Below are 26,616 nucleotides of genomic sequence, written 5' to 3' on the forward strand. Positions count from 1 at the left end.
TCAGTAGCAAAAGAAGCCATCAACAGAGTACACATATAACTTACAGAATGGGAGAAAATATTTGTCTGATGGTTAATACTGAATGTCAACTTGATTGGGTTGAAGGATGCAAAGTATTTTTCCTGGGTGTGTTTGTGAGGGTGTTGCCAAAGGAGATTAACATTTTAGTCAATGGACTGGGAGAGGCAGACAGACCCTCAATCTGGGTGGGCGCCATCTAATCAGCTGTCAGTATGGCTAGCATAAAAGCAGCCAGAGGAACAGGGAAGGACTAGACTGGTTGAGTCTTCTGGCCTCCATCTTTCTCCCATGCTTCCTGCCCTCAAACATGGGACGCTAAGTTCTTCAGCTTTTGGACTCTTGGAGCTACACCAGTGATTTATAGGTGCTCTCAGGCCTTTAGCCGTAGACTTAAGGTTGTGCTCTCTGCTTCCCTACTTTTGAGATTTCGGTACTTGGACTGGCTTCCTTTCTCCTCAACTTGCTTATGGCCTATTATGGGACTTCATCTCATGATCATGTGAGTTAATAGTTCTTAATAACCTGCCTTTCATACGTACATCTTACATTTATCCTATTAGTCTTGTCGCTCTAGAGAACCCTGACTAAAACAATTTGCAAACTTTGCATTCAGCAAAAGACTAACATCCAGAATTTATAAGGAACTTAATCTGAATTTTAAAGGTCCTATCTTCAAATGCAGTCACATTCTGAGGTACTGAGGGTTACAGCTTCAACATGAAATTTGAGGGGACACAATTCTGTGAATAACACTTGATAACTCGGGAACTTCCTGAAAAATGTGTCTTCCTATAAAACTTGCTTCTGAGGAGAAATAAATTGAACAGGTTCATTCAGTTAGCAAGTATTGGATGATATAATTATCTTGACAAATTAATAAGTTGACCTTCTAGCAAGTATTGTGCAAGCTTTTGTTATACAAATTAGCATCTACTTGACAATCAACTCTGGGACATCAATAAAATAAAAATGTTCAGTTGTTATGCAGATGGCAGACTTAAAACTGTGGGAGAATCTGAAAGATAAATGCCCTTTCTGGGCAACTGTTTTGGAAGGCAGCCCAACATCTCTAGCTTACTCCTTCAAGTGTCACATACAGCGAAAGTTTCCACTCGGGGCTTCTACAGCCTTAGTCCCCCTAGATATTTGACATTGAACAAGTTACTTTGTTTCATTGATAGTAAGACGAACATTTTTCAAATTTTATTGCATTTTTAATTAGAATTTATGAGATAATGAACAATATTTCATGGTTTAACTGTGGATGTTTTCCCCCTTATTGATGCATAAAATTAATGGTACAACCTAAAGTTTATAGCATCTTAAATGTGTTGAAACATAATACCTTTCCTTATTTCTCTAACTCCCTCTCACAATAAGGAACATAAAATAACAACTTCACTGATATACACTCAAGAAATACTTTTACTGTCATTATAATGTAAATTATTTGAGAGTGTATTATTAACTTTTATTTGTACAAAGCCTCTTATTTAGCTAGTCGATAATAAATGTTTTATAGAAGAGAAATTAGGATTTGGGGGAAGGGTTGCTGTTTATGACTTTTACTTCAATGACACAGAGACAAGTTTTGCTTATAAAAACTCTTTTCCCTTAACCCATACTGTATTATAGGAATTGGCTTATGCTATTTACAGAAGCTGAAAAGTCTCATGACTTGCTGTCTGCAAGCTGGTAGTGTAACACCCAGTCTGAGTCCAAAGGCCTGAGAAGGCAGCAAGCGTGGCTAAATCTGAAGACTGGAAAACCAGAAGCGCCAATGTTGCAGGAAGGAGAAGAGGGATGCCTCCACTCAAGCTGAGTTAGCAAATTCACCTTTCCTTCACCTATTTGTTCTGTTTGGGACCTCCACAGATTGGATGATGCTCACCCACATTGGTCAGAGTGATCTTAGTCTACCCATTTAAATGCTAATCTTTCCCACAAACGCCTTCCCAGAAACAACAGAAATAATGATTTACCAGCTATCTGGGCAACCCTTGGCCTAGTTAGGTTGACATAAAATTAACTATCACACAGAGAATGTCAGCCAAAGAGGAGGAAATGAGAATCAGAACTTGGATTAGATCCTTAAAAAAACAACCCCAGATAGCTACTTAAGTCTGAGTCATGATAAGAATGTGTAGTCCTTTTGAGGTAGGAAAAAAAGGCACTAAAACATAAATTCTATGATAGCTTTTTGGGGCTCAAGCCAGATTCCTTTTAGGACATTTTTCTTGTTCTTAGAAGAAAATAACTAGAATGGATCTGACTATTTTAAAAGCACTTCATCTGTGCTGCTGAATTGAGTTGGGGAGCTACCAAAGTAGAAAGCACTTGGAAAGTTATTGCTGAAGACAGCTGCTATGGGATGTGAGCAAAATGAGCTTTGGGTTCTCACAGCTGAGAAGCTCTCCTATTGGCCTACTAGGGAGATGTTGTGGGTTTGGTTCCAGCTCTACAGCTGAGAAGCTCTCATATTGGCCTACTAGGGAGATGTCGTGGGTTTGGTTCCAGACCCCCACAATAAAACAAATATCACAAAGTGAGTTACAGAGTGAGTCACCTTTCCTAACCATTTGTGTGATGATGTAGCCTTTCAAAGCCTCAGTTTTCACACCTGTGAAATGGGTCTAACAATAGTGTCTCATTGTTTTAACATATAAATGTGATAACTTGTGTGAAAGCATTTAGGCATTGCCTGCGCATAGTAAGGAGTCATTAAATATTAGCTATCATGGCCTCAAAATAAAACATACTAAAAAAAGCAGAGAACTAAAATCTAACACTGCTATTTATACTTTCTATACAGGCATGCCTCAGAGATTTCAGACTACCTTAGTAAAGGGAATATCACAAAAAATCAAGTCACAGGAATGTTTTGCTTTCCCTGTGCACATAAAAATATGGTAAACTATACTATAAGTGTGCAATAGTATTATATCTTAAAAAATCTTAATTTAAAAGTGGTTTATTGTTAAACCTTTTTAACAACCATCTGAGTCTTCAGAGAGTTGTAATCTTTTTTCTGGTAGAGGGTCTTGTCTGTGCTGTGGCTCATGACTGATAAGGATGGTGGTTGCTCAAGGTTGGGTTGGCTGTGGTAATTTCCTAAAATAAGACAACCATGAAGTTTGTGCTATTGATTGATTTTTCCTTTCATGAAAGACTTCTCTGTAACATGTGATACTCTTTGATAGCTTTTTACCTGCAGTAGAGCATTCAGAATTGCAGCCAATCCTCTTGAATCCTGATGCTGCTTTACCAACTAAGCTTATGCAATATTCTAAATTCTTTGTTCTCATTTCAACAGTGTTGACAGCGTCTTCACCAGGAGGAGATTCCATCTGAAGAAACCACTTTCTTTGCTCATCCATAATAAGCAGCTCCTCATCCCTTCAAGTTTTAGCATGAGATTGCAGCAATTCAGTCCTATCTTTAGGCTCTGCTACTAGTTCTCTTGCTATTTCCACTTCACTTGCAGTTTCTTCCCACACTGAAGCCTTAAAACCCTCAAAGTCATCCATGAGGATTAAAATCAACTTTGTTCAAACCCTATTCATGTTGCTACTGTGACCTTCTCCTATGAAACATGAATGTTCTTTAAGGGCGTCTAGAATGGTGAATCTTTTTCAGAAGGATTTCAGTTGACTTTATCCAATCTATCTGAGAACTCACTACTTATGGCTACTTAGCTTTATGAAACATATTTATTAACTAATAAGACTTGAAAGTAAAAATTACTCCTTTATCGATGGACTGCACAATGGATATTGTGTTAACAGGCATGAAAACGTCTAATTTCTTTATACATCTCCATAAGGCTCTTGGGTGACCAGGGGCATTGTCAATAAATAGCATGATTTTGAAACTAATCTTTTTATCTGAGTAGTAGGTTTCAACAATGGGCTTAAAATATTTAGTTTACTGTGTTGTATACAGATGTTCTATCATTAAGATTCTATATATATATATATATATATATATATATTCTGATTCTATATATGTTCTGTCTTCAAAATTCTGTATATGTTGTCAAGGTTTTCTCTCTCCATATATATATATATATATATATATATATATACACACACACACACGTGTAATGTATATGTTTTCTTCTTTATCTGCTGACGTGAGAGAACAAATGTCAAATCATTTTCAGTCATTATGCTAAAGGATCACAAGGATAGCTAGATGACACTGAACTTTTATCTTTGAAATATTTATATGTTCATATATCCCAGGTCTCCCAGTTGTCCCAATTCACTAGTTCCCAACAAAAAGTTGGTGAAGATTATTTAGCACTGTTTGGGCTTACCGTAAATGCATAATGTCTATGTGCTCATAAAATAGGAAACCAGCCATTTTGAGGAAGTAATTTCAGGATTTAGAATTTCATGGCATAATCCCAGATTTAATCAGTATATGAAAACCAAATGGGTATTGTGATTTTACATAGTAATATTAAAGAAACCTGGCTGCTGATCTCAATATTAATAAAATTCTCTCCGGAAGAATTTCAGTTGGTAGCTTGTAGATGCAGGCACCATATTTTAAAACGCTGTGATAATTACCTCAGGATGCCTCTGTTTGAGCCACATCCTTCTCCTGATTTCCTGGCCTTCTCAGTGAAGAGGGAAGCACAGTCATTACTGGCTCTGATGTTCCTGATCAGGTTCTACTAAAAAAAAGTTTTCTTTTTTTCTGTCCCATTGTCTCTTGAACATTACTGTCATAGTTTGCCACAATATGCTCGTCAGAAGTGTTGAGAAGCTATAGAAAAATGTGTAGCCCTTTCTCAAAGAAAATCTAGGGACCCATAATCCCAGAGCTAGAACAAATACGTTATTCTGTCTGGGCATGGTGGTTCACGGCTGTAATCCCAGCACTTTGGAAGGCCGAGGGGGGCGGATTATGAGGTTGGGAGATCGAGACAATCCTGGCTAACATCGTGAAACTCCGTCTCTACTAAAAATAAAAAAAAAAAAAAATTAGCCAGGCGTGGTGGTGTGCCTCTGTAGTCCCAGCTACCTAGGAGGCTGAGGCAGGAGAATGGCGTGAACCCCAGAGGTGAGGGTTGCAGTGAGCCAATATCGTACCTCTGCACTCTAGCCTGGATGACAGAGTGAGACTCCGTCTCAAAACACACAAACAAAAAAGAGTTACTCTTCCCCAACAGTGTTAGTTTATCCTGTTTTCCTAATAGATATGAATAAAAATTTTTTTATCAGATCTTATTTTTTTCTAGCTAGAAATTTTTACATGGTGAACAATGAAGCTAGAAGAACCTGTTGTCACACTTAATTCTCCTACGTCTTTAGGGTCACTTAAAAATTTTCCTTTCTTAAATTCTCCTCCGGCTGCCCCCATCCTGCAGGATACAACAGCCTTCCTTCCATCTGAATTTTGCATTGCAATTAATGAATGGTGATTTTCAGGACTGGTCAGGGTTTCCATTTTAGAATTGTGCTGCACCCTGTTCTTGAAGTCATCAAAATTAAATTCAAATTATTAGGTACAGATGGTCCTCAATTTATGGTGGTTTGACTTACAAGTTTTTCACTTTACCATGGTGCAAAAACAATACACATTTGGTTGAAACCATACTTCCAATTTTGAATTTTGATCTTTACTCAGGTTAACGACATGGGGTATGATACTCTCTCAGTATGCTGGACAGTGGCACTGAGCCTCAGCCCACAGTCAGCCATACAATCATGAGTGTGAACCACCAGTACTCTACAGTGGACTATGGTGCCAGATGATTTTGCCTAACTATAGTTTAATATAAGTGCTCTGAACATGTTTAAGGTCATTAGGCTAAGCTATAATTTTTTCATAGGTTAGGTGTATTAAATGTATTTTCAACTTACAATATTTTCAACTTATGAAGGGTTTATTGGGACCTAACCCCATTGTAAGTCAAGGAACACGTGTAATTATATGTAAAATACCTGTGTTCCCCATTTGATGGTGAACTCCATGACAGCAGGTACCATAAAGAGGCTAGTTTGTCGTCAAAGGGTAATATTATTTGTTTGACATATTGTATACATTCAATAGATTTTTTTTGGAAGAATGAATACAATTAGTAAATAAATGAATTCTACCTAGATGAACATGTATTTGAAATATGACCCCAATTTTAAAATATAATAAAATTATGAGGACATTTAGAAATACAGTGAATAGTTCAATTTAAGTATGTTTAAAACACTGTTACCTTTGAGGGCTGCCTTTTCTAATCTTTCCTTCAAGGGATGTACAGAAACAAAGCAAACAATTTCTTTATTCTTTTGTGTCTACCCAATGAATATGAGAAGAGCCTTTGTGTCTTCCCAGTTATGAGTGTGGCCTCCCTCAGCCTACCTCCCCTGATTCTTTATAGCCAAGGACATCTGACAGCATCAGTCCTGCCCAGGTTTACTCACTGTAGCTGCTTCCACTGGTAAAGGGGTAGCTCCTCCACACAGCATCCTTTTGTACCCATCATCCAACCATAAGTTGCTCATGAGGGCAAGAAACAAACTTTCTTTCTGATAACGATTTGCCAGGCAGCGATTTAAATTTATTTAATCATAAGAAAGATATGTTCGCAGCCACTAGCTATTTACACTTTTTTTTTAGAAATTTGATTTAGAACTACTATGATCATTTTCAAAATTTTATTCTGGTTAGCATTATAAAAAGAAAGACAATTATTATTCTTGAGATTTTATTAACGTTAAACAAAAAGGAATTTTAGATGCCAAATAAGTCATTTATTTGGACATTGTAAAGGATAAATGATATTTGTTTCCCCATCTGAAGTTAATTTTATAATTGACAGATTTTTGCATATATTTTTATAGTTCTATTAGCATTTTATAGCATGCTTTATATTGGAGAAAACTGCTTTATACTCATTTTAATTAGTTATCTTTCATACATATCAATTAGTTTCAGTAATAGAGTAAAGTCAAAAAGATTTTGAAAAGCAAGATGTCACATATGCATACAAATTAAACTTTAATGACTTCCATCTGGGGACTATTACCCAGCATCACAAGTGGTTTTAGAGAAAAACTGTATGAATGACAAATGGATCCTTCTAGTTTCCTCATTCCATCCAGAAGAGGATGAAATGACTTCGTCTTTGAACACTTTTTAGGTTGCTTGTGAAAATTGGCATACTGGGTAAAGTGGAGAAAAGAAATAAAATGAAGTGATAACACAGCCACATGATCCACAGCCAATGTGATGATATGGCAACCAATAGATGCTCAAAAATACTGGCTTATGGAGTCTCTACCCTGGGTTTGGTCTGGGCTTTACTACTTACCAGCATATGACAGAAAGCCACCCAGCTAATATCTTTAAAACTCACTTTTCCCACATGCACAATAACGCTCTCAATACCCATTTTGTGGATTGTTTTGAAGTTTAAGTAAACTCACTTCTGTGAAGTAGAAAGCTCAGTATCTTACATGTGGTGAGCTCTACATAATGGTCAGTAGCATTATTTGTATTCATTCTCCAAGGATTATTTTTCCTGTACCATGTCATTGATCACCATTTCTGCCCTGACCTTAAACTTTGATTTTTACCACAACACTATTAAACAGCACTGTTATCAAATAGAAAATGACAGTGTGATTTGATTATTATGGGTTAGAATCCAAAATTATTCAATCTCTGGCTCTTATAAAGAGTGACATATCCCTTTATCTGGAAGGAAACTTTTACGATCAGTTTAAACTTTCTTTACCTCCCAAATGGTCCATGTAACCAAACTGGTCCCATCAGGGAGTATAAATATATTTACAAACATAGCTAAATAATATAAATAGGTACATGGAAAAGCTCCAAAACTTTCCTAATGGCTAAAGTGAGCAGATGCTTCCTCTTATAACAGTTAGTGCTCTATGGGATGTGTGGGGGCCATCATCATTTATTATGCAGTTGATGGCATTCTGCTGCCAAATTAAGACAAGTTTCATCTGGATGTCAAATAACCAATTCTTAGTGCCTCAAAGTTCTTCTGATTTCAAGATTTTTATAGTTTGAAATGAAACCAATAATTAAAAACTGACAAACTAGAAACAGCAAGAAAATCATTGTCAAACTGAAGTACATTCCAGGCTGGACAGCATCACCTCAATGTTTATCTCAGTTTTGTTGAATATTTATGTACGTCATCTTTTTTTCCTAGATCTGTGACACAGCTGAACTACTTAATGCACATTAATTGTGCCTAGGTAAAACACATATTTTCATCGAGCATCTTAACATATTATAAAGGATTGTATTTTCCCCCATTTAATGTCAGCAATTACCATGGCAACATGTAGAGATACATTAAACTAGACAAGAAAATGTGTTATATGTAATTATTTTTAGGGATGGATATGTGCTTGATTTATATATTTTTATCTACTTATTTTTGAGCAAGACTTTATATTGCAGAAAACACCCAAAGGTAATACATTAAAGTTGCCATGTGAGTTATTGTTGCAATATAAATTGCAGAACTCACTGAAAACAGAAGTAGCATATAGTGAGAATCCAAACATGAACATTAATCTATCTATAGCCAACATTTACTTAATGCACTAACATGTTGGATGTGGTGGAATCTAAAGAACTAAATTGTGTGCAAAGAGTGTGTCTTTAAAACTGATGAAAATGTGCCCAGAAGCAGGACACTAGACCTTCTAATTTTCTCCATGATGACTAATGACCATTCATATGAGTCAGTGTCTCTCAATTACTTTCCAATAGTAGCACTGCCTTATTTTGTAGTTCTGGCTGGTCTTTATGTCACATTTGTCCATGAACTTTCAATCTACTTCTCACGACTATGTGCATTAAGTAAGTACTTTTCCATTATTCTTGTATATGGATCTTACTGCCAGGATTGACACATATCACATGAAGCTGATTTTCCTACCTTGCCAAGTGTGTTTTGCTGTCCAATCCCTAGCTGGTTCCTGATTTTGTTGCTCTTGCCTTCAGCTTGATGGTCTTAGTGGTCTCATTCTTTCTTGTGATTCTTGCAATGTCAAACTAGTTTGAAGTGAAGGATTCAAACTGACTTCTATAAACCAATTTACAAAGTATTAATAATGTATAAATAATTGTTAAATTGCATGGCACAAATAATTGTTTTAGAGATTTTAAAGATGCTATGTATGTATGCATGTATGTGTGTTTGCATTTATTCATTTATACAGCCTCTTTGGGCAGCATTTATATACCACAGGCAGGTTTGATAAGTACACACGTACACACACACACACACACACACACACACACTGCAGCTCTGGCTATATATGATATTATATGGATATATATGTTATGTACCAATGAATATATAGCCAATAAGATTCACTGCTTAAGTACAGTTACGTAAATTATTACTAGGTCAGTGACATGGCTTGGCTGTGTTCCCATGCAAATCTCATCTTGAATTGTAATTCCCATAATCAGCATGTGTGGAGACATCCACTGGGAGGTAATTGAATTATGGGGGTGGTTTCCCCCATGCTGTTCTCCTGATAGTGAGTTCTCACGAGATCTGATAGTTTTATAAGCATCTGGCATTTCCCCTGCTGGCACTCATTCTCTCTCCTGCCAACCTGTGGAGTGGTGCCTTCCGCCATGATTGTAAGTTTCCTGAGGCCTCCCCAGCAATGCAGAACTGTGAATCTATTAAACCTCTTTGCTTTATAAATTACCCAGTCTCTGGCAGTTCTTCATAGCAGTGTGAGAATAGACTAATATAGTCAGCCACACTTGTTCACATGCTTTTGCCCCCTTATTGCTATATTTTCAAATATGCTCTGAAAAGTTAAGGCTATGAGAGTTGATTTTACATTGTTTCTTTCCCTTTCTCTCTCTATTTTTCTCTTTTTGGTAGATACATTCATAGATTATTCTGTCCCACCTACTCCGGGAGAATAGAAAATGACTGAATGATCTCAAACGTAGTCTGAAAAAAATGATGTGTAGAATTATATAAATCTAATGTCCTTAAGATATTTGAGTGACAGCTTAATAAGGAATCTTCAAGGATACCATCATAGGTGTTGGGGAAATACGTGATTTTCCTGTTAAAAATGGGGGAAATGTAAGCCATCAAATCTTTGAGAAACAGAAGTTTCTTCAAGAGAGAAGTTAGAGGAAACGATGTGATGTGTCCCACTTGAAGAATAGAGGGATATTTCTGCTTAGATTTCTATATATAAAATCTGTCTGGCATAACTCTTTTAGGGGTAGTTCCTAAAAGTTAAGGGCGCAAGAGTTTATACGTTGGTAATCTGTTAGACAAAAACCACTAAGAACTCATAAGATGAAAGTCTATGCACAGTATTCATAAAAAAATAATTAGGGTTGACAGACAAAATACAGGATGCCTATTTTAACTTAAATTTTAGATAAGCAATAAATTTCCACTATAAGTATGTTCCATGCAATACTTCTGTTAGCTAAGTTTTGTAACGCTGCAAGTAAGTAACAGATTTGTAGACCATTACATTGAGGTAATGTCATATATAGGCAAATCATTATAGAAGGAGAGGATTTCCATAGAGTGAAAGAAACATTTATGCATTAAATATTAGTGATGTAGTAAAGCAGGAATTTTCCTGGGAAGTCTTTGAGATAATTTGCCAGAATCACCAACTGAGAAATATTATGGAACAAGAGCACTGCGAATGTGGTATTGTGGTATTTATAAAGAAATTTACAAATAGTAATAGTTTATAATTAAGTACAAAAATTAATTGTGGACATGGTTCCATAAATGTTTATGATTAGTGAAGGCATTTCTTCTCAATGAAGGCTTCATAGACATTATAAATGTTGCCTACGTAACCATATCAAATTAACATGATTACTTGTGCACCAGTTTTGCCCTGAGCTCAAAATGTCATACTCAGCAAAGTTCTTAAAGAGAAAACTTTTTTCATGGGCCTGTAGGATTGTGACCTATAGAAGCTGAGCTGAAGCCGTTGAGTTACAAACTTATTGACAATGAAGTTTACAAATTTATTACCATATTTCTTCAGACTAGATTTTATTAGCATGCTTATCATCATTGATCAGGTTGAAAACATATAACTTAAAAAGACAAAAAACAATAAACAGTTTTGTGGCTTACTCTTTAGGAGTATGCTTGAAAACATATATCATGGCCGTTGGTAGTGGACATGAATATTTTGGTTTTCAGTGAGTATAAGAGGAAAGTATCTCTTTTTTTTCTTTTAATCTTCTAGAATGTGTAGTGCATGGGTTTGTTACTAATCTTCAGTGATGATTTTTTCAAAGCAAAGCTTTAGGGTGCAACTGTCTTAAATTTCTGGAATAAATAACAAATTACCAAAAAAAAAAAAAAAAAAAAAGGAAAGAAAAATTAGAGCCAGGGCAGTTGTAAAGTGAAGGGGAAGCTTGCACTAAGCTTCGGTTAATTCTGTTAAATAATTTTAACTACATTCTTGAACCAGGATAATCTGATAAAAATTCTAACTACCTCCTTATAAAATCTTAACTAAATAGAAATTAAAATAATGTTTTATTAGCATTACATTTTATTGCTTGAGTTTGTGGGGGCTAAGTGCTGTTTTCACATTTCAATTTGCAATTGTTAATTCTAGGTCCAAAGGAAAGTTACATGTGCTTATTGCACTTGAACAGCATGGGTATTAACTTTTCTTTATCCTGGTTGTTCACTGGTCTTTTCCTTTTCCTGGTGCCATAGTTCCCTTTGGAACTATGAGAAGGATTGTGCCATGCTGTGAGTGAGTGCCAGTAAATGGCAACTGGAATTGAGTTGAACTATAGAGTAGGATCCTGTTGGGGTTCTGGGCTTACCCCTCTTCTGCCCTTCTTGTGACATTTCAACTTGAATTGTAGCTCCTGTTTACAAGGTTTTCAGAATCTGTCCTTTAAGTCCTTGTGTTGCCCTCACTCTTCCCACCTGGGCTTTTTACTGGAGTCACATTTCATACTCCTTTTGCACTGTTGGTCTTTACCCTTGCATTTAACCATAGTAAAAGTTTATTGCATCAGTTTGATATTCTTCCATGGCAGCTGTTATAAGCCACTTCAACAGCTCTATGTAATTTCCTCCCAACCCTGCCACATCTGTTATCTGTGAATTTAGTTCCACAACGACTGTCACCATGGAAGGAGCTTTAAGAAGAGTAGATAATGGATAGGTAGAATGTGCCACATGTAACGTAAGATTATCTTTAAGAATAGTTATGGGCCGGGTGCGGTGGCTCACGCCTGTAACCCCAGCACATTGGGAGGCCGAGGCGGGTGGATCACGAGGTCAGGAGATCGAGACCATCCTGGCTAACACAGTGGAATCCTGTGTCTACTACCAAAAAATTAGTCAGGCGTGGTGGCGGGTGCCTGCAGTCCCAGCTACTCGGGAGGCTGAGGCAGGAGAATCGCGTGAACCAGGGAGGCGGAGCTTGCAGTGAGCCGAGCTCGCGCTACTGCACTCCAGCCTGGGCAACAGAGCAAGACTCCATCTCAAGAAAGATGAGCCAAGTTTTAGCATCAGTACTTTTTCTGTCTGTCTCTTTTGGAAGTATTCTAGTTTATGCTTTTCAAGATCCGGGTTGTGTCCTGACCAGCCACGTGCCTAGAACTTGGTGGGTTCCAGAAGCCTGCAAGACCAGAAACTTTTCTTTCTTCTTCCCTGGTTGGTATTTTGTGGCAATATCTGTTGGTTTATTAGATAAAGTAATTGTTCTTAATGTGAGGCAAATAAATGCTTGTCCTTCATTTCATGTCTTACCCTAACTGAAATAAATGTTTTCTCAAAAGGATCACAGGGATTGACTCAAATGGCAGGAAATACAGGGGAGATCAAGGTCCCTCAGGGGGATCTTTGTAGGCAGACAGGTCTTTCATTGCTCTTTACAGCATGCTTTCCAGTCAGATACCTGTGGGGCAAATGTGTGAGCCAGCCTGGGGGAACTCAGGTGAGCCAGCTAGGCAGACAGAACATTCTCCCTTGGCTCCATCACCTTCCTCCACTCTCTCAGAAGATGACCTTTCTTCGTACTATGCAAAGTAAATGGAAGACTCTAAATAGCAATTGTTCTAATTGCTGTCACCAAATCTATGAACTGACCTCTACTGATTCATGTTTGTTTTCTCATTTGAGGATAATCAAACAGCTGTTCTCATTTTACATAAAATCAGTCCCTTAGACCTTCCCACTATGCTGTGTCTCAAATTCTCCCTCCCCCTGGCTCCTTGTCATTTGAACATTCTAAAGTTGATCTAGGCTAGGCGCTGTGGTTCACACCTGTAATCTCAGCAATTTTGGAGGCCAAGGCGGGTGGATTACTTGAGATCATGAGTTTGAGACCTGCCTAGCCAACATGGCGAAACCTTGTTTCTACTAAAAATACAACAAACAAACAAACAAACAAACTGGGTGTGGTGGCTTGTGCCTGTAGTCCCGGCTACTTGGGAGGCTGCGGCAGGAGAATCACTTGAACCCAGGAGGCAGAGGTGGCAGTGAGCCGAGATTGCGCCACTGCACTCCAGCCTGGGCGACAGACCTAGACTCCATCTCCAATCAATCAGTCAATCAATAGATCTAACTTCACCCTTTCTGAACCTCATATTCCCTACAGGGTTCTAATCATTTCACCAGTCTACTTTAGAAGCAACTTCATGAAAAAGTTATCTATAATGATCAGTTTCACTCTTCAGTCTCCTGAAATCTGACATTTTCCCCATAATCCATCTGTGATCTCCAATATACAGCTACTAGTGACATGTGCAATTTATATTAACTAAGTAAAATTTAAAATTAAGTTTTTTAGCATTGCTAGCCACATTTCAAGTGCTCAATAGCCACATGTGGCTATCATATTGAATAGTGCAAATATAAAACATCTGTCATCTGAAAATGTTCTATTGGGCAGTGCTGTTGCATAGAAACTCTTCTAGCCTAAGTCACCCTGTTCTTCATGTTGCTATGCAAGGGGCGTTTTTTGATTATTTGATCTGTTATCAGGGCTCAGCATTACTGGCTACTCACTGCTTTTAAAAATATATCTTTTTCTTCACTTCCTTGACACCATACCTATATGAACTTTTTTCTATCTCTCAGCAATTTTTCAGGCTCCTTTGACATTTCTCCTTCTCTACACTCAGTTGGTACTTTCTTGGGTTCTAATCCCTTGTATTTAATTTCCATTTGTATGCTGAGAAGTCTCAAATCCATTTTTCTTTTGCCTAGACTCTCCTGTTTTAAACAAACATGTTTAAGCAAACATGTTTAAACCTGAACATTGATTTTTTTTACCCTCTCCCATAAACATACAAATAATCGATCAATCAATCTTCTTATCGTTTAGTCTTTCCTAGGTCCATCAGGATCACCATCATGCATTCAGTTAGATGACAAAAAAACTGGTGTTTACCTTGTCCTTATGCCCACACTGAGGCCATAACTAAGTCATGCCAATCTTAAAATCATTGCAATTACCCGTAATTTTCAGGTTCTACTATCAATCTCTTCCAATCTTTCTCCATATTTTATCCGAAGTTATTTTTTAACAATCGATTTGATCATATCTGTCCTTTAAGACCTTTCAACGGATTCCCGTGGCTCTTAAAATAAAACTGAAAACCTTAGCATTGCCTTCAAGGACGGTCCACACTTACCTTGCTCACCTTCTTGCAGTATCTCCCAAGGCCATATTCATTTTAAGCTTCAGGCCTTCACATAGTCTGTTGCCCTGTCTGAAATATTAGCAGCCCTCACCTTACCTACCTCCCACTAACCCTTCAAGTCTCAACTTAAATGACAAGTTTCTCAAGGAGGCCTTTCCTGACTACTTCCCTGGTTAGATTGGGTCTTGTTCTAAGCTCTCTAAGCTCTGCCAACATATCCCTAAATATCTTTTGTATAATTTCCTTTTAACTTACTCAACAATATGTTAAATATCTGGCCACAATGGCAAATACCAAGTGTATCTTTGAGTGAAAGCATAACTGAAAGTTACCTTAGAGATTTACCAGGTTATAGCCTTCATTTTCTAAATCAGTCAACTGATTTCCCTGTGGCCATATGCTGTCACTTGATAGAGCCATGTAATGACCTTTTTCTGCCCCTGAGGATGGAACTGCAGTCTTGAAGTCCGGTGACTTCTGAAATGACATAATGAAAGAAACAAAGACGCTAGTAGGAGTTCTTGTTCCACTGCCAGACTCTCCAGGGCTCTCTGCTTTCTGTCTTTGTGTTCACTTGCCCAATAAATCCTTAGGTTAAACTAAATATTTTTGATGATGATGTCATGACCTCTACACAACTGTTTGTTGGCATCTTATTTTCAATTTGGGTCCATTTCAAGTATTACTAAACTCCATTGATAATTTTTGCTTGAGAGAAGAAATATGAAGAAAATAAAATCTTTATTATACCAGAATGCAAAACCAGCAAATGCAGTTTGTTAAGCCCACTTGGATCGCTGTTAAAATACTGGTCACAAAACATACTAAAGAAACAACATTTGGCCAGGTGTGGTGGCTCATGCCTGTAATCCCAGCACTTTGGGAGGCTGAGGCAGGTGGATCGCTTGAGGTCAGGAGTTCAAGACCAGCTTCGCCCATGTGGTGGAACCCCGTCTCTACCAAAAATACAAAAACTAGCCAGGCATAGTGGCGGGCACCTGTAATCCCAGCTACTCGCGTGGCTGAGGCAGCAGAATGGTGTGAACCCAGGAGGCAGAGGCTGCAGTGAGCCGAGATGCTGCCACTGCACTCCAGGCTGGGCAACAAAGCGAGACTCTATCTCAAAAAAAAAAAAAAAAAGAGAAAAAGAAAAAAGAAACAACATTTAAAGTTAGAGCAATTATCTGTTCTGCCTTTATCGAGTCCCCATGTGGAATACAGCTATGGAGACTGCAGGTTATGTGGACACTGGGTTATATGGATACACTGACCATGGATCTAAAACACAAAGCGTGTGGATCAGGGATTATGTAACCTCATCAACAGTAATTATGGAAATAGTACCATTGAAAACAGAGCGCTAAGGCAATGATTTGTTTTTACTTATTAAATTTCTATAGTTGACGACTATGGTAATTGACTGCTACACAAATACTCATATTTTGATAATCACCTGGGGGGAAGAATTTACATTTATTATCACAAATGCCTTTCTCCTCTGGTGAGTCCTTGTGGTGTTTCCCCTGTGTGCTCATTCTCTGTACTGTTGTGTTGACGCCAAAAACAATCACAGGACAAAACCTCTTTCTTATTAAAGACACGGTCTTATTTCAAACTGAGAAAATAATTAGAAAGCTGACAGGAATTCCTTTGGGTACAATAGTTTTTGTAATGAGAAAATTGTACATCATTGAAGTCAGAGGGCCTGGTCTTGGGAGTAAGAAATGCTCACTTTTTGTCTCAAGGGCTGAACCCAGATGCCTGTCACGGCTCAACCTTAAGCATGTTGTTGCTTTTCCTGCCCAAATATGCCAATCAGTGCCTTTCTGATGTCTTGCTTCAATACTTATTAGGAAAATTCTGAAGTAGTTACCCATTTCATTACGTCTGGAAAAAATCCAGATACAGGTGCATGAATTAAATCACTTACTTCTGTGTCACTTCAAGCATGAAGTTCAAACTCATTGGAAGCCACAAATTACATGCTTGAGAGGCTTCTGCAATTTCAGAAAGAACTGTACTTGACTACTGAAAGAAAGAAAGGACACACAAGTGCTAAGTTCACCTCTGTCTGCTGGCATTTTACTGATAGTTTAGTATCTCAAGAATAATTCCAAAGGTCAGAGGAAAAAACAGAGGAAATGGCTCTGTGACTTATTCCCACCTTCTTATATAAATAATAAGAAAAACTGAAAAAAAAAGCAGCTTTTCTAATACAATATATATGCATATATAGGTATACATATATATGTGTATATATATGCATATATAGGTATACCTATATATGTATATATATAGGTATACATATATACAACATATGTATATATATTGTATTAGAAAATATATATATTGTATTAGCTTTTCTAATACAATATATAATATAATATATATACACACACGTATATAGGTGTATATATACATATATAGTATATACATAGTATATGTTTGTATACATATATACTAGTATATATGTATACTATATATGCGTGTATAGTGTACACATATACACATATATAGTATATATTTACACTTGTGTACACATATGTGTGTACATACAGTATACACATATACACATATTTAGTGTATATATACACATACTATATATGTATACACACATATACTATTTAATAATATATATATTTAATATTTAATATAGTTAATATGTATTCATATACATAAGCTATAATAAGATTATATACACTAAGATATATATATATACACTATTAAGATATATATAGAGAGATATACATATATATCTCTCTCTATATATTTATATAGATATATCTGTGTGTGTGTGTATATATATATACTAGTAGTCCTAGAACATGCCTGTTATTGGAATGTAGCACAATGAATTCATAAGTAGATAGTACCTTTTAAAAGGCAAGGGTTGCATTTCATCAATAATCAAATTCATCAAAATATCCAAATTCCCAGGTGTAGCATTATTGATTCACCAGCATCCAATACCTGCTGACTGATGGAAATAATTGTTAATTCTTAAAGAACAAAATTATTTTAGTAACATTTGTTGGAGTTTGTATCATGAATATTAGAGGCAAAACAAAAATAAGCTTGTCAGTGTTGTAGCTCAACATAATTGAACAACCAGGGGATTTTAAATGTTGCAGTAAAGCAATCCAGTTTTCTTTCTTCTAGGTCATTTGTTAGGGCAAGAAAAGCTATTACTGAGGAGATACACATGACCTCTATCAGCATATGGCTGATAGAGCTTTCCAGATAGAGTTAGTTAGGAAGTTTTATAGATGAGAAAGGAAGAAAATTTTGTTTGTGTGCTTCTAGCCCTTCCTGTATCTACCCATCCTAAAATAAAATAAAATTTGGCTGCTAAGAGATAATTAAGTTTGTAGCTAGAAAAGATACATGGTATCAATACTAAATCTTTCTGCCTTATTTCTTGTTTGGAATGTCATAATCCCCCTTTGCCTACAGGATGTGTGTAAATCCTGTCATAAAACTAATCACTCAGGGACCTCTCTCCTTGCAGCTGAACATGGTAACGTTAGTGTTTTGGCTAAAATTGCAAGTGACTGAGGCAAAGAGAAAGGTATTCTCCTTGAGCCTTATGTTCTCATCACTTTGTTTCAACTATTGGCCATAGTGAGAGAATCGTGTGATTGGTGAGGTTCACTTATCCTCATATTGTTTCTTTTCTTCTCCTCCTCCTCCTCTTGCTTTTCTTTGTCCCTCTCTCCCTCTCTCTGTGTGTCTCTGTCTTTCTCTCTTGGTGTCTCTCTCTCTCTCTCTCTGATTCCTTCTCTCACTCTCTCTCTGTTCCTCTCTCGATGTTTCTCTCTCTTTCCATCCCCCTGTTCTTCTTCTCTTTCTCTTCTCCCTGCCTTTTTCCCTTTTGCTCTCTCTCTCTGTGTGTCTCTGTCTCCGTTTCTCTCTCACACACATATGCATACACAGACACAGAAATAGGATAGAAGCTGGTGGTATTCAAAAGAATCCTAATTAGGAAGAGTCTTGTAGTGTAACCACCCAATGGGTTCACCTTGGCCACTGCCTAGACAGAACCGATTTATCAAGACAGGAGAATTGCAATGGAGAAAGAGTAATTCACACAGAGCCAGCTGTGCAGGGGACTGGAATTTTATTATTACTCAAATCAGTCTCCCCAAGCATTGGGGGATCAGAATTTTTAAAGATAATTTGGCAGGTAAGGGCTTGGGAACTAGGGAGTGATGATGGGGCAGGTTGGAGATGGAATCATAGGGGGTTGAAGTGAGTTTTTCTTGGTGTGTTCTGTTCCTGAGTGGGATGGCAGAACTGGTTGAGCCAGACTACTGGTCTGAGTAGTGTCAGCTGATTCCTGGAGTGCAGGGACTGCAAAATATCTCAAGCACTGATGTTAGGTTTTACAGTAGTGATGTTTTCCCCGGGACCAATTTGGGGATGTTCAGATTCTTACAGCCAGAGGCTGTGGGACCCCTAAACTGTAGTTTCTAATCTTGTAGCTAATTTGTGAGTCCTGCAAAGGCAGACTGGTTCCCAGGTGAGAAGGGGGACTTTTCGGGAAAGGGGTGTCATAAATTTTTTTTCAGAGTCAAACTATGAACTGAATTCCTTCTCAAAGTTGTGTCAGCCTATGCCCAGGAATGAACAAGGCAGCTTAAAGGTTAGAAGCAAGATGCTGTCGGTTAGGTCTGATTTCTTTCACTGTCATAATTTCTTCAGTTAAAATTTTGCAAAGGCAGTTTCAGTAGGAAGCTAGAATTCTTACTCAATGGACTCAGAAGAGAAGACATTTCTGGCACGTGGCATGGGTGGAGGGAGAAGATATATGACTTTCAGATGTCTTTTCTCTACTTTATCTCTGTCTTTTTTTACACTTATTAAGCTAGACTGGATACTGAAAGGGGAATGCAGATAATAAATGAATTGTTAAGTATTTGAAAATATTTAGGAAGGTAAGACTTGGACATGATTAATCCTGCACAGTTCAGGAGGAGAAAAAGATTTGGAGATGGGGAAGAAGTGTAATTGTGACTTTTTAAACAAGCAGTTTCATGTTTAAGTACCTGGAGTCTGACAGTAGAAGATGAAACAGTGACACATGAGGGAAGGTGTTCTCAGTTGTTGCAAAAAAGGGAAGGTAGAGTTTGGGTGCAGAAGAAAAAAACTTAGGGTTCAAAAAAGCAAAAAAAAAAAAAAAAAAAAAAAAAAAAAAAGGATTGAAGGGCTACCAGTTCCCAGGAAGCTGGGATCAATTTCACAGGAGAGTGGCTGACTCCCACAGTGCTTCCTAAGCCAACATCGCTTTCAGTTCACAACAGTCTAAATTTTATTTTCATATTTTATAATTGGGGTTCTCAAAAGAATTGAGGTGGAAAACAGCTTTTCAATGATAGTAGCTGGGCAGATGCTTATTTAAAAAGAGAAAAAATAAATAAGCAATGATCCTTTACATCTAAAGCACTTACTGAGAAGCATTACTTTTTTTTTTTCCAAACAGTTTTTTTTAGAGGAGAAAACTGCAAATCTTGTATGGATTACAGTGCATTCTTTAGCAAAATAAAACAAAATGTAGCCATGTTTGGGAAAGAACCTGTATATTTTCTTTCTTTCTTAATTCCGTGAGCTTTGCCAGCCTAGCCTTCCCCTGTGAGAATCGAGTGAAGAAGACAGGATGTGTGTTCCTCGCGTGGAGCCGTGTCATCATTAGGCTTCCATATGTGTTGAACCAAATGTGCAGCGCGTTTTCACTCCCCTCCAAAATTCCCCGCAGTGGTTTCTGCTCTGCCACTCTATGACAAATGGTCTTAGAAGGTGAGAAGGCTTGTTTGTCCATCTGTCCCTCTGTCCTCCTGTTCTCTCCCTACTACATTTATCCTCGTTGCCACCAAGTGTTGCTTAAGAAATAACAGGGTAGGGGCCAGGCGCGGTGGCTCACGCCTGTAATCCCAGCACTTTGGGAGGGCGAAACGGGTGGATCATGAGGTCAGGAGATCGAGACCATCCTGGCTAACACAGTGAAACCCCATCTCCACTAAAAATACGAAAAAAAATTAGCTGGGTGTGGTCGTGGGCGCCTGTAGTCCCAGCTACTAAGGAGGCTGAGGCAGGAGAATTGCGTGAACCCGGGAGGTGGAGCTTGCAGTAAGCCAAGATCGCGCCACTGCACTCCAGCCTGGGTGACAGAGTGAGACTCCATCTCAAAACAAAACAAAACAAAAAAGAAATAACAGGGTAGGTGTGGTGGCTCACACCTGGAATCCCAGCACTTTGGGAGGCTAAGTAAGGTGGGAGGATTGCTTGGGGCTCGGGGTTCTAGACTAGCCTGGGCAACATAGTGATACCCCTTCTCTACAAAATAATAATAATAATAATAATAATAATAATAATAAACCATTGTGGTGGCATGTGATTCTAGAACTAGCTACTCAGGAGACTGAGGCAAGAGAATCCCTTGAACCCAGGAGTTGGAGGCTGTAGTGAACTATGATTGTGTCACTGCACTCGAGCATGAGTGACACACTGAGAGCCTGTCTCTCAAAAAAAAATTCTAAAAATGTCCTTTGCAGGGACATGGATGAAGCTGAAAACCATCATTCTCAGCAAACGAACAAAAGAACAGAAAACCAAACACAGCATGTTCTCACTCATAGGTGGGAGTTGGACAATGAGAACACATGGACACAGGGAGGGGAACATCATACACTGGGGACTGTCAGGGGGTGGGGGCTATGGGAGGGAGAGTATTAGGAGAAATACCTAATGTAGATGACGGATTGATAGGTGCAGCAAACCACCATGGCACGTGCATACCTATGTAACAAACCTGCATGTTCTGCACATGTGTCCCAGAAATTAAAGTGTAATAATAATAATAAAAGAATAAGGGAAGTATCATATATCTAAGTAAATACAGACTAGAAAAGGAAGACGTTGCATAACAGTTACTATTTTACATTGGATAACACCCTGAAAGGTATTTCTCATCACAAAAACAAGATGAATTAAGTTATACAGCTAGTAAAGTGACATCCCAGGATTTCCAACTCATATCTCCCTCCCATGTCTCCCTCTCTTCCTCCCTCCCTCCTTTGCTTCCTCCCTCCCTCCCTCCCTCCTTTGCTTCCTCCCTCCCTATCTCCTTTGCTTCCTCCCTCCCTCCTTTGCTTCCTCCCTCCCTCCTTTGCTTCCTCCCTCCCTTGCTTCCTCCCTCCCTCCTTTGCTTGCTCCCTCCCTCCCTTGCTTCCTCCCTCCCTCCTTTGCTTGCTCCCTCCCTCCCTTGCTTCCTCCCTCCCTCCTTTGCTTCCTCCCTCCCTCCTTTGCTTCCTCCCTCCCTCCTTTGCTTCCTCCCTCCCTCCTTTGCTTCCTCCCTCTCTCCTTTGCTTCTTCCCTTCTTTTGGTGTTTAGTAAGACAACAAGTTTTAATTTGAAAATACATTTTTTAAAAAATAGCTGCTGAGGGAAGGATGAATATTTATATCTCTGCTTAGGAAAGAATGAATATTTCTTGTGAGGAATTTTAGCACAAAAGATTTATAGTTACCCTTCAGTGATGCAAGAGGGCAAACAGAATTCTAGGTGGTCTAAGGCCCCTAGATATGCCCTAGTTGCTGTTCACTAGAGGCAGAGCCAATACACCTGTGTTACTCACTGCAAAAGTTAACTGTAACCTGAATGCACACACTCCAAATGATTTTCTTACTTATTTTTTCAAGGCCATATCTGGCATAGGTTTCAATGGCATGACCATGTAAAACTACTATTAAAAAAACCTTAAAGTTCTCATGTTATTCTAATAAAGCCTAAACTAAAAAAAACAGACTTCAGTTGCAGGCATGTATGCTGGATTTCCATAACTTTTGATGATTTCTAGTTCTAAAATTCTATAATTTAAAATCTCAGTTGCAGACACACAGCTGAGATTTTTAAATTATAGACACTGTACTAGTCTTTAAAAAATGGTGAAAAAAAAAGAAAATGGAAAAATGCTACTCTGGAATGGAAGAGAGAAAACTGCCACAATTTTCAAGTGCATAGGCTTATACTGAACAGTGCCAATAGTCAATATGACAGAGGTCAAATTTGGTTGCAATTTCAACTAATGCCTTTGGAAACATTTAAGCACACATTGACGAAATTTGGTTAAAGGGTCCTAGAGCAAGTATTTGAGGTTTATTGAACAGTACTAGACGAAAAAGTATGTATATGTCTGAAACATCCAGATGAATGTAGCATTTGTCTTACTTGGGTGTTCGAGCTAACATGTTTTGCTTACCTGGCAACTTCAATAAGGAAGCTAAGTGCAGGGCTATGCGGAGCCCAAAATTTGGAACCACTTCATTCCCGTAGATGTAAATGGATTAGCAGGAGCAAGAGAGGATCAATGATACTAAGTAAACTAAACCCTAGGGGGGACTAGTTCAGAAGTATGATGACTTGAGTACCGAGGAATAAAATGAAATACAACTAACATATCACGCTGAAATCTCAGGTTACGTTTGCTTTTCTTAAGTAATAAAATAGAGTCTCTCAATAACAATTAGCTTTCAAATAGCATTCATGCACTGATAAGACTAGTAAATAAAACTAGAAAAATATCGCCTCTAGACTTTCACCAGGAGCAATGATAAATTGTTACATCGTTTATCAGACAATCATGTGTCTCATTTGTAGATATTTTATTTCTCTGAGACTGCCTGAAATGGGCAGAGTAAAGCAATTTATTGATAATTATCAAATAGTATCTTTCTCTCTAGAAAGATGAAATAATTTAAAGAGAATTAATATCAGCATATTATCTTTACCCTTAATATTTCTTCTTCAGGGGATGAGATATTCTTAATGTTTATTAAAATCTCCCAGTGCTTTTCTTTCAGGAGGACTTCATTTCATTGAAAGAACCAGGCAGGTAGGTCAGTGTTCCAACTGACATTTACAAATGATGGTTTTCATTTGTAAGATAAACATCCCCATCGATTTTGAGGTCTCGATCTAATTATTTCATCATAGTTTTTGAAATATGGAACTTATTTACATTTAAACTTCTCCTCCTCTGATCATGGCTGACTGCAGCCTCAACCTCTCTGGGCTCAAGTGATCCTCCCACCTCAGCCTCCCAAGTAGCTGTGACCACAGGCAGGTGCCACCACACTCGACTAATTTTTGTCTTTTTGGAAAAGATGGGGTTTCACCACATTGCCAGTCTGGTCTTGAACTCCTGGGCTCAAGGGATCATCCTACCTCGGCCTCTGAAAGTTCTGGGATTACAGGTATGAGCCGCTGTGCCCAGACTGAAGATATTTAACAATGTTATGTTGACTCAGAATTTTTTAAAGTCAGAGTTAATGAGATAATTTACATATATAAGTATAAAGTATATTGTGTAACATACATAACATAGATTATAACATGTAACATACATTCATACAATAACCCTTTTTAATGTACAGTACTATGAGTTATAGCAAATACACAGTCATGTAGCCACGAAAACAGTGAAGATACAGGATGTTCCCATCATCACAAAATGTGCCCCGGGGATACTCTGTAGTAAACCAATCCCTTGATCTGAAGCCCCTGGCTAATGCTGATTTATTTTCTCTAACTATGGTTTTGCTTTTCCCCAAATATCACATAAATGGAGTCAGAATTTTCCTTCACTACCCTTAGTTTTGGCTTTTCTGTGTATGTACATGTCAGACTGGCTCTCTCTCTGTCTTTCTTGCCCCTTCTCCAGGGGTACCCTATCTTGCTGCTTACTTGATGCTTGCTGGCCTGTTAGAAAGCAAGGAGTTTTCTATTGTCCTGTCTTAGGAAGGTCCCCAATCCTTGGCATCTCATTATCAGGGTTTTCTTAGTGAATCTGCCCTCAATGAATCTCAGCAAATCTGTTCTCAATGGTAGCTACAGTATGCCTTTCTTATTTGGTGGACTTTGTATGGGACAGAAATTCCTGGCCCATCTACACTGATTGGAGACCACAACACAGTTTTCTGTTTTGTGTCCAGGAGTAACTATTTTGTTTCTTTTTTACTTCCCCCAGCTGCAATGGGCCTTCATCTGTGCAACAGGGCTTATGGTCCCTCTAGTCCTTAGAGAAGAATCACAGGTCACCTTTCCCACAGGAGTCCCTGCTGCCCTCCTCCAGGCTTACACCATGAGAGGGTGACTCTGATCTCACAGGCTGTCCTGATTTTGAGACGGAGTCTCGGTCTGTTGCGCAGGCTGGAGTGCAGTGGCGCGATCTCAGCTCACTGCAAGCTCCGCCTCCCGGGTTCACGCCATTCTCCTGCCTCAGCCTCCTGAGTAGCTGGGACTACAGGTGCCGGTCACCACGCCCGGCTAATTTTCATATATTTAGTAGAGACGTGGTTTCACTATGTTGGCCGGATGGTCGCGATCTCCTGACCTCGTGATCCGCCCGCGTCAGCCTCCCAAAATGCTGGGATTGCAGGCGTGAGCCACCGCGCCCGGCCTACACTTTCTTACACCCACTCGGAGTTCGTCTGTGGAGAGCAGCCCATGAGTGAGTGAACGTCGTTTTGTGTGTATCTCTCAAGAGGTTCTAACTTCTCATGCCATTCCTCTAAACACTGCTTCTATAGCAACCCATCAAACATTGTTAACGAATTCTTCTTATGTGGTTACAGTACCTGGCTTCCCTTCCTTCTGTGTTCTTCTCAGGTGAACCAGTGCGCATGCGTCATCCCCTTAGTGGGTCCTGCTTTTCCGTAGAGTTTACACTACTCGTTTGCCTTGAAACTGTAGCCCTCTGAGGGGCTCCAGAAAAGTTAAAATATTTTTAGCTCTTCAGCAGTCTTGTGTTATTGGAGTAGGAAATATTTATTTCCAGCTTTCTGCCTTCTGAAGAAGAATTCTGCCCTGCAACCCTACAATATTTCAACCCTACAATATTTATTAGTATCTACATTACAACTCTAGAAATAGTAATCATTCCTTCCATCTACCTAAAATAATTAGTTCTAATATTAAAAGATTCTACCAATGGATATAGTGCTGGATTCAATAACTTTTTATCTTTTTTTTCCTACTAAGAGATTGTATAATTTGACTTTGACTCTTGTTGTTGTTCAGAGTTTGACTCTTCTTATAGTTTAAGTGGCAGGAGTGAAAGTAGTGATACCCTCTTTAGCTGGATCAGGATTGCCTCTTATATTTTGACCTTGAATTCAACAAAATAATAAACAAACTGTCAAACATATCACAGGGAAGGTAGGAATCAGAGGCTACTGAACACACTGAATGCTTTTTTGTTATGCATCTTTTGCCTCTATACTACTTTAAGCTCTTCTATAAAATAATTATAAGTCATGTAGAAAACAACATGAAATCAATTTTTGTAAATTAGTTCATTGATTTACAATTGATTTGTGAATTGAGATAATGTAATAAAATGCTTAAATACAAAACAGTGTTAGTGGTACTGAATTCTTAGGTATTATTCAACAAATATTTTTGAGCCCTTATTATGTGCCAACACTGTGAAATTTCCTCCAAATTATATATTGACTTTTCTAGTTTAATTATGGTTCCAAAAAGGTTGACTCATTAGTCTGAATATTGTGAAGTCACATTCTAAAGTAGAATGCCCATTTCCAGGAAAAGAATTTCCATGGGTTCTGTAAATAAATGAAAAAGGTACCTTTCATTTCTCTGTCTGACCATGACAGAAGACAATCACTTATAAGTATTTCGTCAATAATATCATACACCCAGTAAAACCTCTCTTAGGAAGCAGAGAAAGATACTAAGAAAGGGAAGACTTTGACTCAAAATTGTCTTCAAGTTATAATCTAGCAGTGAAGATAAAATTAACCACCATCACTGTCTCCCTAAGCTTCCAGTGTTCTAGTGTCTTCTTGGCTAGTCTTATTCTAAACACAGACACAGATTGTAGCTTATTATATTGTA

General features: G+C 38.1%; 1 long non-coding RNA gene across 1 annotated transcript; it reads right to left on the reverse strand.

The window, feature by feature from the left end:
• Window positions 1–4,727: 4,727 nt before the first annotated feature.
• LOC107976244 (uncharacterized) lies at window positions 4,728–25,375 on the reverse strand. Its single transcript, XR_010159424.1, has 5 exons — window positions 25,338–25,375; window positions 17,580–17,683; window positions 16,637–16,734; window positions 15,039–15,183; window positions 4,728–9,097 (listed from the first exon to the last, which is right to left on the reverse strand). It is a non-coding gene; the product is annotated as an uncharacterized LOC107976244 (long non-coding RNA).
• Window positions 25,376–26,616: the final 1,241 nt, after the last annotated feature.

Source organism: Pan troglodytes, chromosome 7 (genome assembly GCF_028858775.2).
Source record: "Pan troglodytes isolate AG18354 chromosome 7, NHGRI_mPanTro3-v2.0_pri, whole genome shotgun sequence".
NCBI lineage: Eukaryota > Metazoa > Chordata > Mammalia > Primates > Hominidae > Pan > Pan troglodytes.